This window comes from Hibiscus syriacus, unplaced genomic scaffold, assembly GCF_006381635.1.
Source record: "Hibiscus syriacus cultivar Baekdansim isolate YM2019G1 unplaced genomic scaffold, ASM638163v2 tig00111650_pilon, whole genome shotgun sequence".
Classification (NCBI taxonomy): domain Eukaryota; kingdom Viridiplantae; phylum Streptophyta; class Magnoliopsida; order Malvales; family Malvaceae; genus Hibiscus; species Hibiscus syriacus.
In genome coordinates, this window is record NW_024063146.1 from 1,474,179 (window position 1) to 1,491,769 (window position 17,591).

General features: G+C 32.9%; 1 pseudogene; it reads right to left on the reverse strand.

Annotated features, from left to right (window-relative positions):
• Positions 1-13,681: 13,681 nt before the first annotated feature.
• On the reverse strand, positions 13,682-15,835 carry LOC120166900 (annotated as a pseudogene).
• Between the last annotated feature and the right edge of the window lie 1,756 nt (positions 15,836-17,591).

Genomic DNA, 17,591 nt, shown 5'->3' on the forward strand with positions numbered 1-17,591 from the left:
TTGAAAGATAAGCTTGAATGTTTAACAAGAGAAAAAGAGATCATTCTAAATAATTCATCTAGTTCAATAATGACAATATGTTCACATTGTCATTATCATGGTCATAAGGAACATACTTGTCCTTTAAAGAAAGGAAAACGATTTAAAATTAGATAAGTATGGGTTCCAAAAGGAACAAGAGGCATTGAAACTAATGTTCAAGGATCCAAAGCAATTTGGATACCAAAATCTACTTAAATGTCTCTTGTAGGTGTGTGAGAGCAATTCTGATAAAGATGATGATATTCAAGATGCTCTAAGCCACACATAAAAATGGAATGGGTAACCTCTAAACTTAATTTTTTATTATTTGGTTGCTCATTTAGTTTATGCATGCATGAGGTTTTAAAATGTTGAATTATGTTTTATCTCATGTATGTTGAAAAATATTGTATGAACATGGTAAATTTGGTATGTTTTATAAACTATAGTTCATCATATTAATTTTTGGTCAAAATTGTTTTTTAAAAAGTAATTGATATCTCTTTAACAATTGATATCGATTTTTCAAGAACTTTGGTTTTGCAAAATTTTGACCTAAAATTTTTTTCTTAATGTTTATGCATAGATTTTTTGTTTAAATATTATAAAGTTTTAATGCATAACATTTTCAAAAACTTTATGCATGTTCTCTTAATCTCTATAATCAACATTGCATAATGTTTTATATGTGAATGGGTTAAAAGCATAATATTTTGAAAAATAAATTTGATAAAAGATACAATGTTTTATTTTAAATGATTGCAAAATTGATTAACATTGCATCTATTTTCGATTATGCTTGTTGGTCATAAAATAGGGATATATATATATACATGATGCATTTAGATTTTATTAATATGACTATTTTGTGCCTAGTTGCTAGGGATGAGCATGATGATTTGTTATGGCATAGGAGACTAAGACATGCTAGTATGAGTGTTTTGCAACGGCTAATTCAAGGTGATTCAGTTCGAGGGTTGCCTAAGCTTAAATTTGATAATGATAAAATCTGTAATGCTTGTGCTAAAGGAAAACAAAAGCGAGTTTCTTTTAAATCCATTAATGATGTATCAACTAGTAGAGTTTTATAATTGATCCATTTAGATCTTTTTGGGCCAACTAGAACTACTAGCTTGGGTGGAAAACAATATGCATTTGTCTTGGTAGATGACTATTCTAGATATACTTGGGTTCTATTCTTAAGTACAAAAGATGAAGCATTAGAACATTTCATCACATTTTCAAAAATTATCCAAAACGAAAAAGGTTACTCTATCACTAGTGTTAGAAGTGATCATGGAACTGAATTTGAAAATCTTGGATTTACTGAATTTTGTAACTCTAACGGTATTAGCCATAATTTTTCAGCACCTAGAACCCCTCAACAAAATGGAGTTGTTGAGAGGAAAAATCGAACTTTAGAAGAAATGGCTAGAACCATGCTTTGTGAAAATAATTTACCAAAATATTTTTGGGCGGAAGCCACAAATACCGCTTGTTATGTTGTAAATTGAGTAATGATTATGCCAATTTTAAAGAAAACTCCATATGAAATTTTCAAAAATAAAAAGCCTAACATTAGTTATTTTCATCTTTTGGATATAAATGTTTTGTTTTAAACAACGGTAAAGAACACCTTGGCAAATTTGATGCTAAAAGTGATGAAGGAATTTTTCTGGGTTATTCCTTAAATTGTAAAGCCTATCGTGTATTTAATAAAAGAACTTTAGTTGTAGAAGAGTCTATACATGTTGTTTTCGATATAATCCCTTCCGAGGAAGGATTCTTGTGTGAATGATGATGTAGCTGTTATAAATACAAATGACGTTAGACATGACGTTGGAGAACCATCATCAAAGGAAGAAACGAAAAATGAGGAAACTCATGATCCTCTTGAGAATCCAACCATTGAAGAAAGGGAAGTATCTTATCCAAGAGAGTACAACTATGTCAAGGATGGTGAAATTATAGGTGATCCATCAAAAGGGGTAACAACTCAATCTTCTCTTAGAAATATTTGTAATTATGTTGCATTTATATCATGCATAGAGCCTAAGAATATTAAAGAAGCATTAAATGATGAACATTGGATTATGGCTATGCAAGTAGAGTTAAATCAATTTGAGATAGTAAAGTATGGACATTAGTTGAAAGGCCTAGTAATAAATCTACTGTAGGTACTAGATGGGTATTTAGGAATAAGCTTGATGAGAGTGTTAATATAGTGAGAAACAAGGCTAGACTTGTTGCTCAAGGGTATACTCAAGAAGAGGGCATAGACTATGATAAAACTTACGCTCCCGTAGCTAGGATGGAAGCAATTAGAATGTTATTAGCATTTCATGTTTCAATGAATTTAAATTATATCAAATGGATGTTAAAAGTGAATTTTTAAATGGTTTTATAAAGGAAGAAGTGTATGTGGAACAACCTCCAGGTTTTGAAGATTCAAAATTTCCAGACCATGTTCTTAAATTGACAAAAACTCTTTATGGCTTAAAACAAGCTCCTAGAGCTTGGTATGAAAGATTGTCAAATTTTTTAATTGAAAAAGGTTTTTCAAAAGGGAGGTTGACACTACATTGTTTCTAAAGCATAAAGGTAAAGATTTATTAGTAGTTCAAATTTATGTTGATGATATAATATTTGGTTCTACTAATGATGTTCTTTGCCAAGAATTTTCTAAGCTAATGCAAAGTGAGTTTGAGATGAGCATCTTCATCAATCAAGCTAAGTACGTCAAAGATATGCTCAAGAAGTTTGGAATGGAAAATGGGAAACCTCATGACACTCCAATGATCTCTTCAACAAAGCTTAACTTAGATGAAGGAGGTAAATGTGTAGATGTTAAATTATATAGGTCAATGATTGGATCTCTACTTTATCTAACTGCAAGTAGACCGGATATTATGTTTAGTGTTTGCTTATGTGCTAGATTTCAATCATGTCCTAAGGAATCACATTTACTAGCTGTTAAGAGAATCTTTAGATACCTTAAAGACACTCCTAGTTTAGGACTTTGGTATCCTAGAGACTCTAGCTTTAGCTTGCATGCTTTTTCTGATGCGGATTATGGAGGATGCAAATTAGATAGGAAAAGCACCTCCGATACTTTCCAATTCCTTGGAAATATGCTAATTTCTTGGTTTTCAAAGAAACAAAAATTGTGTTGCATTATCTACCACTGAAGCCGAATACATTTCAAAGAAACAACTAATTTCATCAAAAACACAAGATTTTTTCAAAATTTTCTAAATTTTCGAAATAAAAAAAAATTAATTTTCAAATTATTGTGTTTTGATTAAATTATGTTGTTATTATGAAAACTATACATATATTGTTTCTCAAAACCATATTTTTCAAAAGTTTTCCAAAAACTTTGCCCATTATGATTGATTTAGAGAACCTTGAAATATTGAGGACTCAATTGAGTTTTGGGATTGATTGAATTGCATACATGTGTTTTCTAAATTGCAGGTTATCAATTCTATTCCGATTTCCTAAACCATGTCCAATCCTAAACGTGCTAGGTCATCATCTAGTCGTTCACACCGTCAACCAAATCCTTCTCCTATTCCAATTTCTAATCCTAATTCCATTGATCCTAACTTGACCATCCAAAATTCGTGTTTCAATCATCCTGGTCCTAGAAATCATCGTTTTTGGTATTATCAATATTTCGACTCTTACAAAATCCGGGAAGAACATATTACTTCTCGTCAAGCTATGTTAGCTATCAATTTTAAATATCTTCCTCTTTTACAAGAGTGGAAATTTGATAAACTCTTTGACCTTGAACCCCATCGTTTACCATCAACTTGTTCGTATTTTCTATTCTAATGTCGTTTGTGTTAAAAACCAAACTGAAACCGAAACCATAGGAATTCGTTCCTACCTTCTAGGACAATTCTTATATATTGACTCGGCTTACATAGCCAATACATTTGGATTAGATAATGATGGTATTTTAAATGAAAAACAGGTTTTAGGATCTCGTTATAAAAGAAGGGATAGTGCAAGTGTCCTAGACCTTCATGAACGTTTTCTTTATCTAATGATTTCTTGGTGGTTTCGACCATCCGGAGGTCGTTATTCTACTCTTAGAGCCTTAGATCTTTGGTGGTTACATTGTTTCGAAAACAATATTAAAATCAACCTACCTCAGATTATTTTTGCTGAAATTGTTGAAACCGTAAATCTTGTTCCTAACAAAAAAATATGTTCATCTCTTGTTTACGGTTGCATTTTGAGTAATCTGTTTTCCAAAGCTGGGCTTAGAGTCGGTCTAGATGCCGTTTTTCCCCTTAAGAAACAAATTAACCTTCTTTCCTTAACGAGAGCGGGATGGATTAAGGATAAGGAAACCAGTGAATGGGTTCGATCTTCTACAAATACTCCGGGAGCTAGTTCTTCACGAGCTCCACCCGAAGCTGACGAAGATCTCGAGCTTGAGCAATTAATGCGAGACATCGATGAAGCCGAAGATGAGCCTGAGCAGCCTGAGGAGCAGCCCGAAAAGCGAGCACAACAAACGCATCCAATGCCTCCATATTTCCAATCCTTTATGGAGACATTCGATTTTCGATACGCTACTATGGATTCACGCTTTACTTCTATAGAGTCCCATTTATCCACAATGGGAGCTCAACAATTAGAAATTCTTCGAGAAATACGTGCAAATAATGAAGCAACCAACGCACGTATTAATGACCTCACTAAAGAAATGGCTGCTATGCGAGCTCATTTTCCTCCTCCTGATCCGGATATGTGATTCAATGTTTGGATTTATGAATGGTTAGAAATTATCTATTTGGTGTGATTAAATTTATTCATTATTGCATCATTTACTTCATGATTAGATATATGACCAATTTTTCCATTTCACATTAATTATGAATATTGATTATGAAACTAATGGCTAACGTTTCTCTTGCTTGTGATCTTAGCAACTTATATTATATATAATCAATTGGCTAAATGATTTCAAAACCTTACTTAAATTCTTTAAAATGTCTTTTTGATTTAACAAAAAGGGGGAGAAGTGTTAAAGAGTTTTTAAATGATAAATGGGAGAAGTGTTAAAGTAAGGGGGAGTAATTTCAAAACTTGATTTCAAAATCTTAAAATTACTAAAATGTTTTGTTATATCAAAAAGGGGGAGATTGTTGAAAACATTTTGATATTTCGATATAACAAATTAAGTTAAATGAATTTTAAGATTTTCCAAATGATTTTCTAAGTATATTCGATAGAATTATTCGAATATCAAAAACATTACTCCAAAACTTTCAAAGATCATTTTTAATCCTTACTCAAAGTGTAAAATTAAGTTTAATCTTAAAACAATTTCAAAATAATTTTACAAGTATTTCGAACCATTTCAAAGCCAAAAATTCCAGATTGCTCAGAGGGAACGATTCCCCCTGAATGGTTTGGCTCCGAGAATTCCAGTATGCTCGGAGGGAACCGATTCCCCACCAGGGGGTACCGATTCCCCCCTTTGTATAACGGTCGAAATATTTGAATTTTACACTCAGGGAACCGATTCCCCATAGGGGTACCGATTCCCCCCACGCTCCAAACTGTTTTATTAATTGTTTTCACACTAAAACGGCTATATTATTTTCTCTAATTATCCCCAACGTTCAGAAGTGATTCAAGGTGTATTTAAGCAAGCTTAGAAGCCATTGATCAATAACAAGAAACATCAAGCAATAAGAAATCATAGAGAAACAAGAGAGAAAGCATCAAACACCAAGTTTGTGCAAATCAAGCCAATTTTCCTTTCAATATTCATTTTGCTTTCAAAGAACACCATTTGTGCTCATTTGTAATTATTTGTGAGTGTTCTTTTCTTGTTCTAGAATTGTGCAAACATCTTACCTTGTGAGGTTTTCCTTATAAGTTTGCAAATTTGTAATCTTCTCTTTGGGAAAGAGTGTTCTCAAGAATTGGGGTATATTCTTGAGGGTGTTGTAAGGTTATCTCTTTGGCCTCAAAAGAAAGAACAAATTAGTGAATTTGTTGGAAAATCCTTAGTGTGGATAGCTTAGGTAGTGGACGTAGACTTTGATTGAGAAAGTCGAACCACTCTAAATCGTTGTGCAATTTCTTTCAATTTTCTGCAAAAGCTTCCACCAAAATTTTTATTGCCAATTCACCCCCTCTTGGCCAATTCCATCAATCGATTAACTCAACAGGTAGTGTTAGGGACATTAGTATATATTACTTTTAAATTTTTAGATTACACATTATTTTAATCAAACTCAAGCATCATCAATTTTTTTAACATTTCTCTAAATTATATATATATATATATACATGTACATTTACATTTGCTTTGTCATTTTATACATCATCTATTTAGCAAGTGGATTGTTGCAAGATATGTATGATACACTCAGAAACATTAATCGACTCCACCCAAATAATTGGGCTAAGGGTAATACTCTTTCATTTTAAGGTCGTCGTGGGGTGGATGTCTTAACGTGTGAGAAAGTTACTTCCGACAATTTTAAAATGAAAGTGTATCCCGTCAAGTAAAACCTTAAAATTTGACCATACCGAAAATTTGAGAACGGGAGAAAAAGAAATGTTCGTCAATTTAAATTCTTCGAGAAAAGATCGTTAGAACTTAAAAAATGTCCGATCTCGACGTCTTTAAATAATCGAACATCCTTCTTTATAAAAAGATTGATATTTTTTAACTTAACTTGTTTTATTTTATATTCATTCATGCATTTGGATTTTAGAATGGAATTGTAATATTTCTTTATTTCGATTGGAGTAGGAATTGATTGTTTTAAGGTGTGAGATGTCTATTCCTCTCTATGGGAATTAATCAAATATTATTATGTTTCGTTCAAAATTTCAAAGAATATTATTTTAAGGGATCATAAATTAAATTAAATTCTAACTCGTGAATTTTATTGCAAAGACAATTAATTAGTCGACTAGGTACCGAATTTAGGGCGCTGTAGGGGTGATAATCCTTCCCAATACGTAATCGACTCTCAAATTCAATTCTTTGGAACGTAGACCTATAATGTTGTTTTAGTAAAATTAAATTCGAATTTTTATTAAGATGGAAATTGTTTTGGGTATCCAATCACACCCTAATCAAAGATTGGTGGTGACTCCTCGAACCATTTTTTTATTTTTTTTATTTTAAGGGAAACGCTAAATTAATCGAGACAAGATTTTTTTAATCACTTAATAATTAAATAAAATTAATTTTTAAGAAAAACACCGTTTCAACATTCATAAAATATTTTTATTTTCCAAAACGACGAATTGGTATTCCTACTGAAAATCGGTTATGACACATATTCATTTATCTTTGTTCTAGTGTTATCTCATAAAAACCAGCTCGTCAAAAACTTCTCTCTCGTTTATCTAGAAAAGCTGAATTTAACATCTCCTTCAGAAAATTGGAGTTTCTCTTAGCAAACTATCATTCTCTTTTGTGATAATCTTAATGTCATATATATTTGTAAAAAAAAAAAATCGGTCTTTCACTCTTGTATGAAACATATTGTGCTTGATTTTTTCTTTATTCGTGACTTAGGATCATTATTTGTTTGTCATATTCCTTCTAAAGCTCAACTTGTGGGCACTCTTACAAAGCCTCTTGGTATAAATTTTTTCCTTCACTTACGATCCAAGAATGATTTCTTTGATGGATTATCCATCTTGCAATGGTGTATTAGAAATAAATAATTAATAATTCTTGTATATCTTATCTAATTGTGGTTCTATGACATGTGTATAACTAGGTTTCTATGTGATTATGTATATTAAAACTCTATCTCCATCTTAGGCTTATATATACTCATCTACTGTAATAACGATATTCATTGATATATAAATACTTTGCAAAAATAATACTGGTAAAGTAAACTAACTCAATTTTTTTATTTGATTTGATTCGACTTGATCACATACTCACTCTTAATATTAACCATCATCTTACTAACTTGAGACACATCGATTCTTGACATATTAATGCATTCAAGTCACACATACATAATTCTATATTTACCCATCATTAAGGTAAATATGGGTAAATATATGATTCATTCACATAACTATCAGTATATAACTTATTGGTCGATTAAAATCTAGATGGAATTCTACAATCTATCAGGGTTAGACACTCCCAATTCAATTTACCCTTTCAATGAACGTAATTTCAATATTTTTTGTAGCCTCCGAATATCCAAGTCTCTCTTCACCTTGAAATATATTATACATTGGTCCACAATGTTGGCAAATAAAAAAAGGGTAAATTAAAAATTTATTAACTTAATTTTACTCTCTTATTTTACTCACTATACTTTAGAAGTTTTCGATTTAATAAATAAGTTTTATACATTGATTTTTTAATCACTAAATCGTCTTCTCTATTAGAGATTGATTACTTGGCTTATTTTAGTATTAAATCAATTACTTTTTTAGACTCTATCTTTAAGTTGAAAAGTCAACTCTCTCTCTCTCCCTCTTCCTCTCCTTGTTTTTTCATGTTCAAAGAAATAAGCTGCAAATGTATTTACCTCACTCTCAACCTCAGTTGCTTCTTGTTCTTCTTTCTCAACTTCATCTATTTCAAGAGCAGCTGGTTCATGTGCCTCTTGACAGGGACATGGCTGAGCCGCGCGACGGCCGCAGGACCTCAAAAAACAGAGACTTCGAAATAGAGTATGTCTATCAATTGTTTCCATTAATAAGTAGAAAAATAGGTATAGAGTAGTGGTTAAATCATTGGGCCCATGACTTTGTAGATCCTAACTTTGAATATCGTTAACAAGGAAAATTATTTTTTGAAAAAACAATGTAAGTGGACCTGTTCAGTGTAATACAGCTGTAAATTTTTCCTCTTTTTGATCAAAATGCAGAAAATAAGCATGTTTCCTCTTATTCCACACACTTCGAGATCTAAAGGCCCTTTATAAGAATTTGCACAGGACTTCCAACAACCTAACTTGAAATTGGGTTTTGTGTTGGAAATAAATTATTAGTAGTTAGTTTGGTTTTAGGTTGTGGAACAAAAGACTAAAAGCCTGTAACTAACTCCTCTTTCTTTCAGTCAGTCTTAGATTTCCTTCGAATTTCTCATCATGTCTTTGTGATGTGCAACCAAGCTTTTGTTTTAGGATCTAGACAAATCAAAGATAACCAGATTCCTTGTTTAATCACCTTTGCTAATAGGATATATATATATATATATATATAATATTAAATAAGATAATATCAAGCACTTCCAACCTCATGGATATCCAGAACCGAAACTTCTATGCATGTTTTCGTATGTTTCCTCCAACACCCATTCTCGCAAGGCTCTGTCTCTTTTTACCTGCAATATTTCCATCCTTTGTACTGAGAGAAGTTTAAATCGTTTTTTAAAAAGCGTAATGAAAAGTACCTGGAAATGAAGGAATCGGATTCGTCGAACCGGAAAGCTCGGAAAAACAATCACATGTTGTCAATGACAGGCCAACCCAAATCATCCGGCGAGAGAGAGTACTGCAAATCCCCCGACCGGGTTTCATACACCCACAGATTCACGCTCTTCAACACCCATTTAAGAAACGCAAAGCCACCCAGTGTTGCCAAGGCCAGAACCAACCACCTTGAACCCATGATTTCCATTGCAGCATAAAGAAGAAGAAGCCACCACTTGCTCTCAAATGGAACCTGTTCGTTTTAACGAATAAAAAATTATTTAATTGAGTCACGTCATGACATTATTAGAAAGTTAACATCAGACTAACCAAAAAAAAGATAATGTATAAAGTTTAATAATTAAATTGAAAAGATTTAAAGAAAAATAAATAAAATAAGAGAGAATAAATTTTAATTACTAAATTTGTAATTTAACCTAAGAAAAATAACATTTTAATGTATACATCTCTAAGCACTAGGAAGGTTTTGATTAGTAATTAGTGCAATTTGGATGATTTTGGGGTCCTTTATTTGGACACTAATAGAGCAAATCTTTATAGTGCGGGACACATTAGCCGCACATCTATACTCTATATTAAAAAAAATTACGCGTTTAATATTTAAATTATCAGTTTTAGTCTATTTGAGATCTAAAATTTTAATTTTTTTAAAATCAATCTAACATTTAGTTTTATTTTGTTTTAGTACATCGTCGTTAAAAACTTGACGGATGATTTACATGTGGCACCTTTTTATGGGTAAATTGTATCATTCATCACTCCACTATCTTCTCACTCATATTTTGGTCACTAAATTTAAGTTTTTTAAATTTAATTACTTAACTTTCAAATTACTCCTAATTTAATCACTCTAACTTTCAAATTTTTTTCTTTTTAATTATATATTAACAAAACAATGCAGTGCCGTTAAGTTTTTGACGACGAGGTACTAAAATGAAACAAAAATTAAACGTTAGATATGATTTTCAAAAATTGCAAGTTAAGGTATTAAAACATATCAAAATTAATAGTTTATGTATTAAACACGTAATTTACTCAAAAAAAATAGTCATTTTCCAAGTCATCAATCCCTCGAGATGCCTTAAGCATTGGAAACCCTTTCAAATATTTATAAGAATTTAATCAAACTTATTATCCACAATTAAAAAAATAGAATTTATTAAGTAATCTCATACATTAAAAAGAGTAATATTCTCTTTTGAGATCAAGTTAGACAGTTGTGTTTGCAATATGTATATGTGTTATCCAGGCCAATTCATCGATAAGTGTGACATGTGATAAGTTACATGACACCAAAATTTAGAGGTACTGCATTTTAAAAAATATATTGATTTTACTTATAAGAACATTCGAATGATGATAATTTTTAAATAAAATGTCACAATTATAAAGTTGTTTTATGACATTCTCTTAGTTTCATATGTTTAGAGTTTTTATTTTATAAGAAACAATCATAATATGATAAATTTTAATGTTTTACAATTTTGTCTTGTTATAAAATATTTTGGGACCTCATTTTAAAATGTAACATAGGGCATCCAAATCTATTGGGACAAGCCTAACGTTGTCAATGATTAAGTATGATTATAAACATATACTACCTTATAATCACCTTGTATTATTAAAAATGGGTAAACTATGCGAATAATCCCATTTGTTTTAGGTCTGACCGATTTTGGTCACCAATTTAAAAAATTAAGGGTACATGGTGCTTAACGTTATCTATTCATTCGATTTTAGTCCCTAACGTTACTGATCTATTCAATTTTAGTCCATCAACCATTAGCTTATGTTATATTTTTGTCCCTCAACTATGTCACATATTCGTTAATGGTTAACGACAGAGGGACTTAAACCAGACGAACTGATAATGTTAGAGACCATTTATCCTTAATTTTTAAAATGATGACTAAAGTCGAACAGACTATAAATAAAAGGGAATAATTTACCCTAAAAAATAAATATTTAAATCAAACAAAAACAATAAAATAAAACAAGCATTTGGCATCTGCAAAGGAAATTCATTCACAGCTCACATAATAATAACACCAGAAATGAAATGAAATGAAAAAAAAAATCCATTAGTCCCACTCCTATCTCATCATTTCCCAACCTACCATTTTGAATATTCTTTTGATTTAACCTACCAACCATACAATCATTCACTTCTTTTTAGAAAGGAAGAAAAATACTTTGAAAATTATATTATTATTCCAATTCTTTTGATACATAGGAGTATTATTTATTTCATTTGTATGTTATAATAAAAACAAATGAGAGCAATGATAAAAAGAAAAAAAAAAAGAGAAACAGAAGTCGATCAAAGGTGGAAATTGGGTTCTCTGAACTATCAGTTCCTTCCTGCCAAAGGGCCTATCAATCTGCTACTCTATTTCCTTCAATTCAAGTCACCATCCTTTACTTTTCATATAGTAAATAATATAATTATTTTAATTTTACATCATATTTAAAATTATTAAATGAATGAAAATATACAGTTAAAATTAAAAATAAGAAATGAGAAGATGTTCACTTTAAAAAAAATAAAAAATTAATCTCGTGCATCTATTTTTACTCATTCAACGATCCTGAACTTGTATAAAACTAAAAGAGTTTTACACCATATAAGTAGATATTTTTCTATTTTATCCCATGAATTATAATTTTATATTTTTTTAACTATAGTATCAAAATAAATGTATAATTGTTATTTGGCTTAAATATACAAAAAGTGCTCAACTTATATCCGTTTTTTTCAATTTAGTGTCTAACGTTTATTTCGTTCTAGTTTAATGTCTAACATTTCATTTCGTTACTTAAAGTGGGTCAAGCCGTGATGAACCGTTAATTTTCTTCGTTAAGTGACACATATCTCGATCTGATAAATTTAATTTTTTTACTTAAAATTAAAAAAATAAATTATATATTTTTTAAAAACACAAATTTTGAAATAATACCAAAATTTTGAAAACCTTTATTTAAACCCCTAAACCCACACCGCCCTTTGCCATCGACGAAGATCCACCCGACCTCACCTCCTCTGGCTGCCAAAACCCCTATGAAATCGTGACTGATCAACGGTCGATCGATGATAAATCGACATTTTGTACCCGTGAACCCTAGGATGAAAATTGCAATCTTAAGCGATTTCGACAGTCAATCAACGACAATACAGTCGACAACGGTGGTCACGGTCGAAAAGGGCGACAACGACAGGTTAGTGTTAGGATTTGAGGATTTTATGAATTTTGAGGCTTTTTTTGTAATTTAAAAGAGATAAGGATGTTGAGTCATCTAACGGTCCTTCACGGCTTGACTCATTTTGAGTAACGGAATAAAACGTTAGGCACTAAACTAAAACAAAATAAACGTTATGCACTAAACTAAAAAAACGAGCATAGGTTTGACATCTTTTGTATATTTAATCCTTGTTATTTAATTAAAGGGTAAAGTACACAAATGGTCTCCTGATTATAAGGTACTACTTTGTTGAGTCATCTAATTATTAAAAGTTACAAAATGATCCCTAACTATAGAATATTATTTTGTTGAGTCCCTCGACTACAAAAAGTTACAAAATGATCCTTTGAATATAGAATATTATATTGTTGAGCCCATCAACTACTAAAAGTTACAAAATGATCACCCATCTATTCATATTTTCTAATCACATCATTTTCTTTTAAAAAAATTAACAATCATCTTAGTTGAACGTTAACATGTTAACTGAGATATGATAAAATCTAATCTCATAACCGTTTGACCTATATTTTATGGATTGATTCTTTTTTTACATTATGTCGTCAAGCTAATACTTGAAACATTATGACGTCGAACCAATACTTGAAAGTAACAATGGTGTCAATGAACATTATTTAAATAAAATTTTATTATATCCCGGTTAACAAGTGAATGTATATCTTTGATGGTGGGATTTTTTTAATGAAAAAGAGAAGTTTAAAATATATAAATAGTCATGTAATAATTTTATAACATTTAGTAATTAAGAGACTCAAGAAAATAATGTCTTATAATCAAAGGACCATTCATATACTTTACCCTTATTAAAATTTCAATTGTTTCTTAACATTAAAACTTCCACTTTCTTTCTTAATTTCCACTGCAATTAATTTTCAATCTTTTTTTTATTTTTATAAAATTTTGGCAGCTAATATTTTGTTGTGTGACACAATCAAAACAGTGGAATAAACATTGAGAAGAAAATAACTTAAAATCTTGCATTATCAAATCCATGCAAATCTCTAACTCTATTCATATGCTTCCTCATTATGGCCACTTTAGCCAATCTTTCCGCCGCTCTCCACGCCGACGTCGGTGTCAAGGCCTCGGTCTTATCTTCCGCCTCACTATTATTATTGCTTGCCCTCTCTCTCCGGCTCCTCCAGTTCAACTCACCTAACTCTATTTCCAGCCTACGGATAAATTCCTCGGCTGAACCAGAACAGGTTTGCATCAACAAGGCTCGAGCCGAGGTCAACAAGTGGCGTGCCCCCGATAAATGGTTCCGGTCCATCAAACGTCGGGACTCTGCCACGGCACGCGTGCTGATGTGCAAGTTCCTCAACCGTTCGATGGAGTGACACGAGGGTCGTACCGACTGAGGCGGTCGAGGTATTAACAACCGGTAATCCCTCGAGTAGACTATCTCTTGAGTAAATAGATCCCGGTGAGAGCATCGTACGCACATCACCCTGTGGGACCCGCTGGACGATAAGGGTACTTTCAGCTCCACCAGAAATTCTCTCTCCTCACTCGAATGTAGATCCCCGACCCGTACCGAATTTGACCCGACGAAAGCCGGTCCGGTTGTCGACGAATAGACCGATGAAATCTCGGCTGGGGCTGAACCGGATACGAATCCCAGTTGGAGTCGGACATCTTGAACCACCACGCCTAAAAGACCGTTCAAGATTTTACAAAAAGAGTCGTCGTTTGGAGCATGACCGCACGTGCCGAAACCGATGGAGTGCACGCGTATGTCTGACTGTGGCAGGCGCGTGGTTGTAACCACTGGGAGGTTATGATTGGTGGAATTCCTCTGGGACTGATCATTATCCTGACCGTCGGATATGATCACGATGCTGCCACGGCGTTTCTCTCTCCGATCTTCCAACACTTTGGCCGCCTTTTTAAGCGCGTCGTTGACACTCATCCCCTGTCCGTTGCTTCTCAGCGCGTCAACAATCCTCCTGGCGGATCTCCGGCCGTCGGAACTCATCAGTTTCAATGGCAGTAACCGTTTCGAACTAGACGAATAAACCACTATGGAAAGACGGTCCATTTCGTTAAGCAAAGAGAAGATCAACCTCATCGCACGCTTCATCATCTGCAACCGCACCCCACCGCCGCTAACATCCAATACCGTAACCAAGTCAATCGGAGCCCTCTTCACTCTACGCGTGGCGGTCGGAGCGTGCACTTTCATGACTACAACATAACTTTCATAACTCCTCCCAACCGCCACCATCGCCGCCTCTTGTAGCAACCTAACCTCCACATTTCTTTGATGAACTTCAATTTCTTTCCCATTCCTGGGGTAACAGAAAACCCTTTGAATCCCTCTTCTACGTCGTCGTTTTCCGGATGGGATTAAACTGAGAAAGGGAAAGAGGGGAGGCCAATGGTTCATCGTCGTTGTAGACCCTAAACGACTTGGTGTTCGTGTTGCTGTTCTTGAGAGATGCTTTACTAGTTTTTTCAAGTAAAGGGAGCTCCTTCCAGGAGGTGGAACAGACGGGGCAATTTAAAAGTTGCTGCTTTTTGATGTGGCCAGTGACGCATGGGAAATGAAACGAATGGGAACACTCCGCCGTGAAAATCGCCGTTCCTTGACCCGTTTTCACGCTTTGTGAACAGATTCCACATCGACCACCCTGGAAAGAAAAACTAAGTAGTATCATAAACAAAATTTCGACTCTCAAAACAAAACAAAATGAGAAAGAAGCTTACTTTGGAAAGGCGAAGAGTTGTCTTGAGGAGGGAGAAAGTGGAAGGGGATTTAGGCGAGGGAGGATTAGAGAAATGGGATGTTCTGCAACGGAGCTTGGGGATATTGGGAACTGAAGAAGATGGGTGTGAAGTGGTTCGACAACGAAGACTTGGACTTGAAACGGGTTCAGATTGCAATCTGGGCGTTGATGGGTTGGATAAAAACCCAAACTTTAAGCTAAATCTTGAGGTTTTGGTGCCATTATTTTGCTCATGTTGCTGCTGTTTTTCTGGTAAAACTGGGCTGTCTTGGTTCTTGGTAATGGAAGTGCAGAAAGCTCTTCTCCAACCACTCACCATTTTCAGACTCTTATCCCTCTTTTTAGTTGAATCTTCTCTTCAGAGAAAGATTGAGCATGGAAATTGTGCTTTATAGTGTTTGATTTTCTTTCCCAAATAAGGATTTTAAAAATGAATTCTCCATTTCTGTCTCTTTCAGAAGATAAGGAGATGAAATGAATTATATATACTAGTCTGCAATAGAAGGAACAGAGCTGTGCTGGCTCATTTATAAAGTTTGGAATTATAATAATGTCTCATAATTTAAGAGAGAGATTTAAAAAGCAGGTGTTGGCAATGGTAAGTGGTAACTGGGAAGTGGAGGTTCTTACTTATTACTCGTACACAACAGTAACAAGTCAATGGTTTGGCTTCTTCTGTCATATTACAGTTTTTTCTTTCTGAAATCCGTTTACGCCTTGATTGATAGTAACCGGCCGTTACATGCTGTATGCATAATGACACAATTCTCTCTTTAAAATTATAAAGTTAGTGATATGATATATATTACATCAATAATTAAATATATATTATGTCAATAATATATATTATAATTCCTGTTAACTGGATTAAAGTTAAATGGCGATGTGCGAATGAATGATAGCATGGCAGCTGCAGGTGAGTTACTACAAAATTTTGAGAACGTTTGGATTTTCAGTTTCACTCGGGGTTTGGCGAAATGTTCAGTCCTTGTTGCGGAGCTCTGGCCATCCATGACACATTATCTCATTCTTGGAGATTAGGCTACCGACGTGTCGAGGTGGAGACGAACAGTCTTGAAGCTATAAGGATTTGTACTAAAGCTTCTGATGCCTTAGCGAATAGTGCATTGGTTGCTGCAATCTCAGAACTTCGAACTGGGGTTGGTTTCAATTTTCACTTTAAAAAGAAAGAAAAGTTACGGTCTCATTCTGTGTTGTTCATTGATGGTGATTGACTATCAATTGATGCCCCATGGATATAAGAATAAGAGTCACTGTTTCTTTCTTTTGGAAAAATTAATAAAATCGTGACAATAAACTCCTTGGGATCCAAAAACCTAACTGTACTGGTCCAAAAAATCTACTATTGGTAATAAAACATTACCGGGAATGAGATTCTCAGCCAACCAAACATGGGAATGTGGGATTCCCATCCCATGAGAATCCCACATTCCTTGAACCAAACACCCCCTAAAGGATTAAATACGTACCCAATGGAACCTTATACCGTGAACTTTAAACGTGGGGCTCTTATTTGCCCACTTGCAATTTTTTATTTTTTAGTGAATGTGATTTCTACTACTACTACTACTATTATTATTATTATTATTATTATTATTATTATTATTATTATTATTATTATTATTATTATTATTATTATTATTATTATTATTATTTATTATTGGGTAGAATACATAAATGTTATCCGATTATAAAATTATATTTATTAAAATTATTAATTATTAAATGTTATAAAATGATTCATTGATTATAAGATATTTTTTTTATTAAATCTTTCAAAGTTATTAAAAATTACAAAATGATAATATGATTATTTATATATTCAAAACTTATATTTTTTTCGTTAAAAAATCAGCGACTGTTTGAATTGGATTTTAACTTTTTGACTAAGATATGATAAAATCTGATCTCATAACCGTTTAAGATATATTTTATAGATCGACCCTCCGATTACATTATGTAATTTTATCATATCCCAATCAGCAAGTTAACATCTAACTCAGACGGTCGTCAATTTTTAATAGAAAATGAAGAGTTTGGAACATATGAATAAATGGTGACCATTTTATAACTTTAAATAGTCGGGGACTGGACAAAA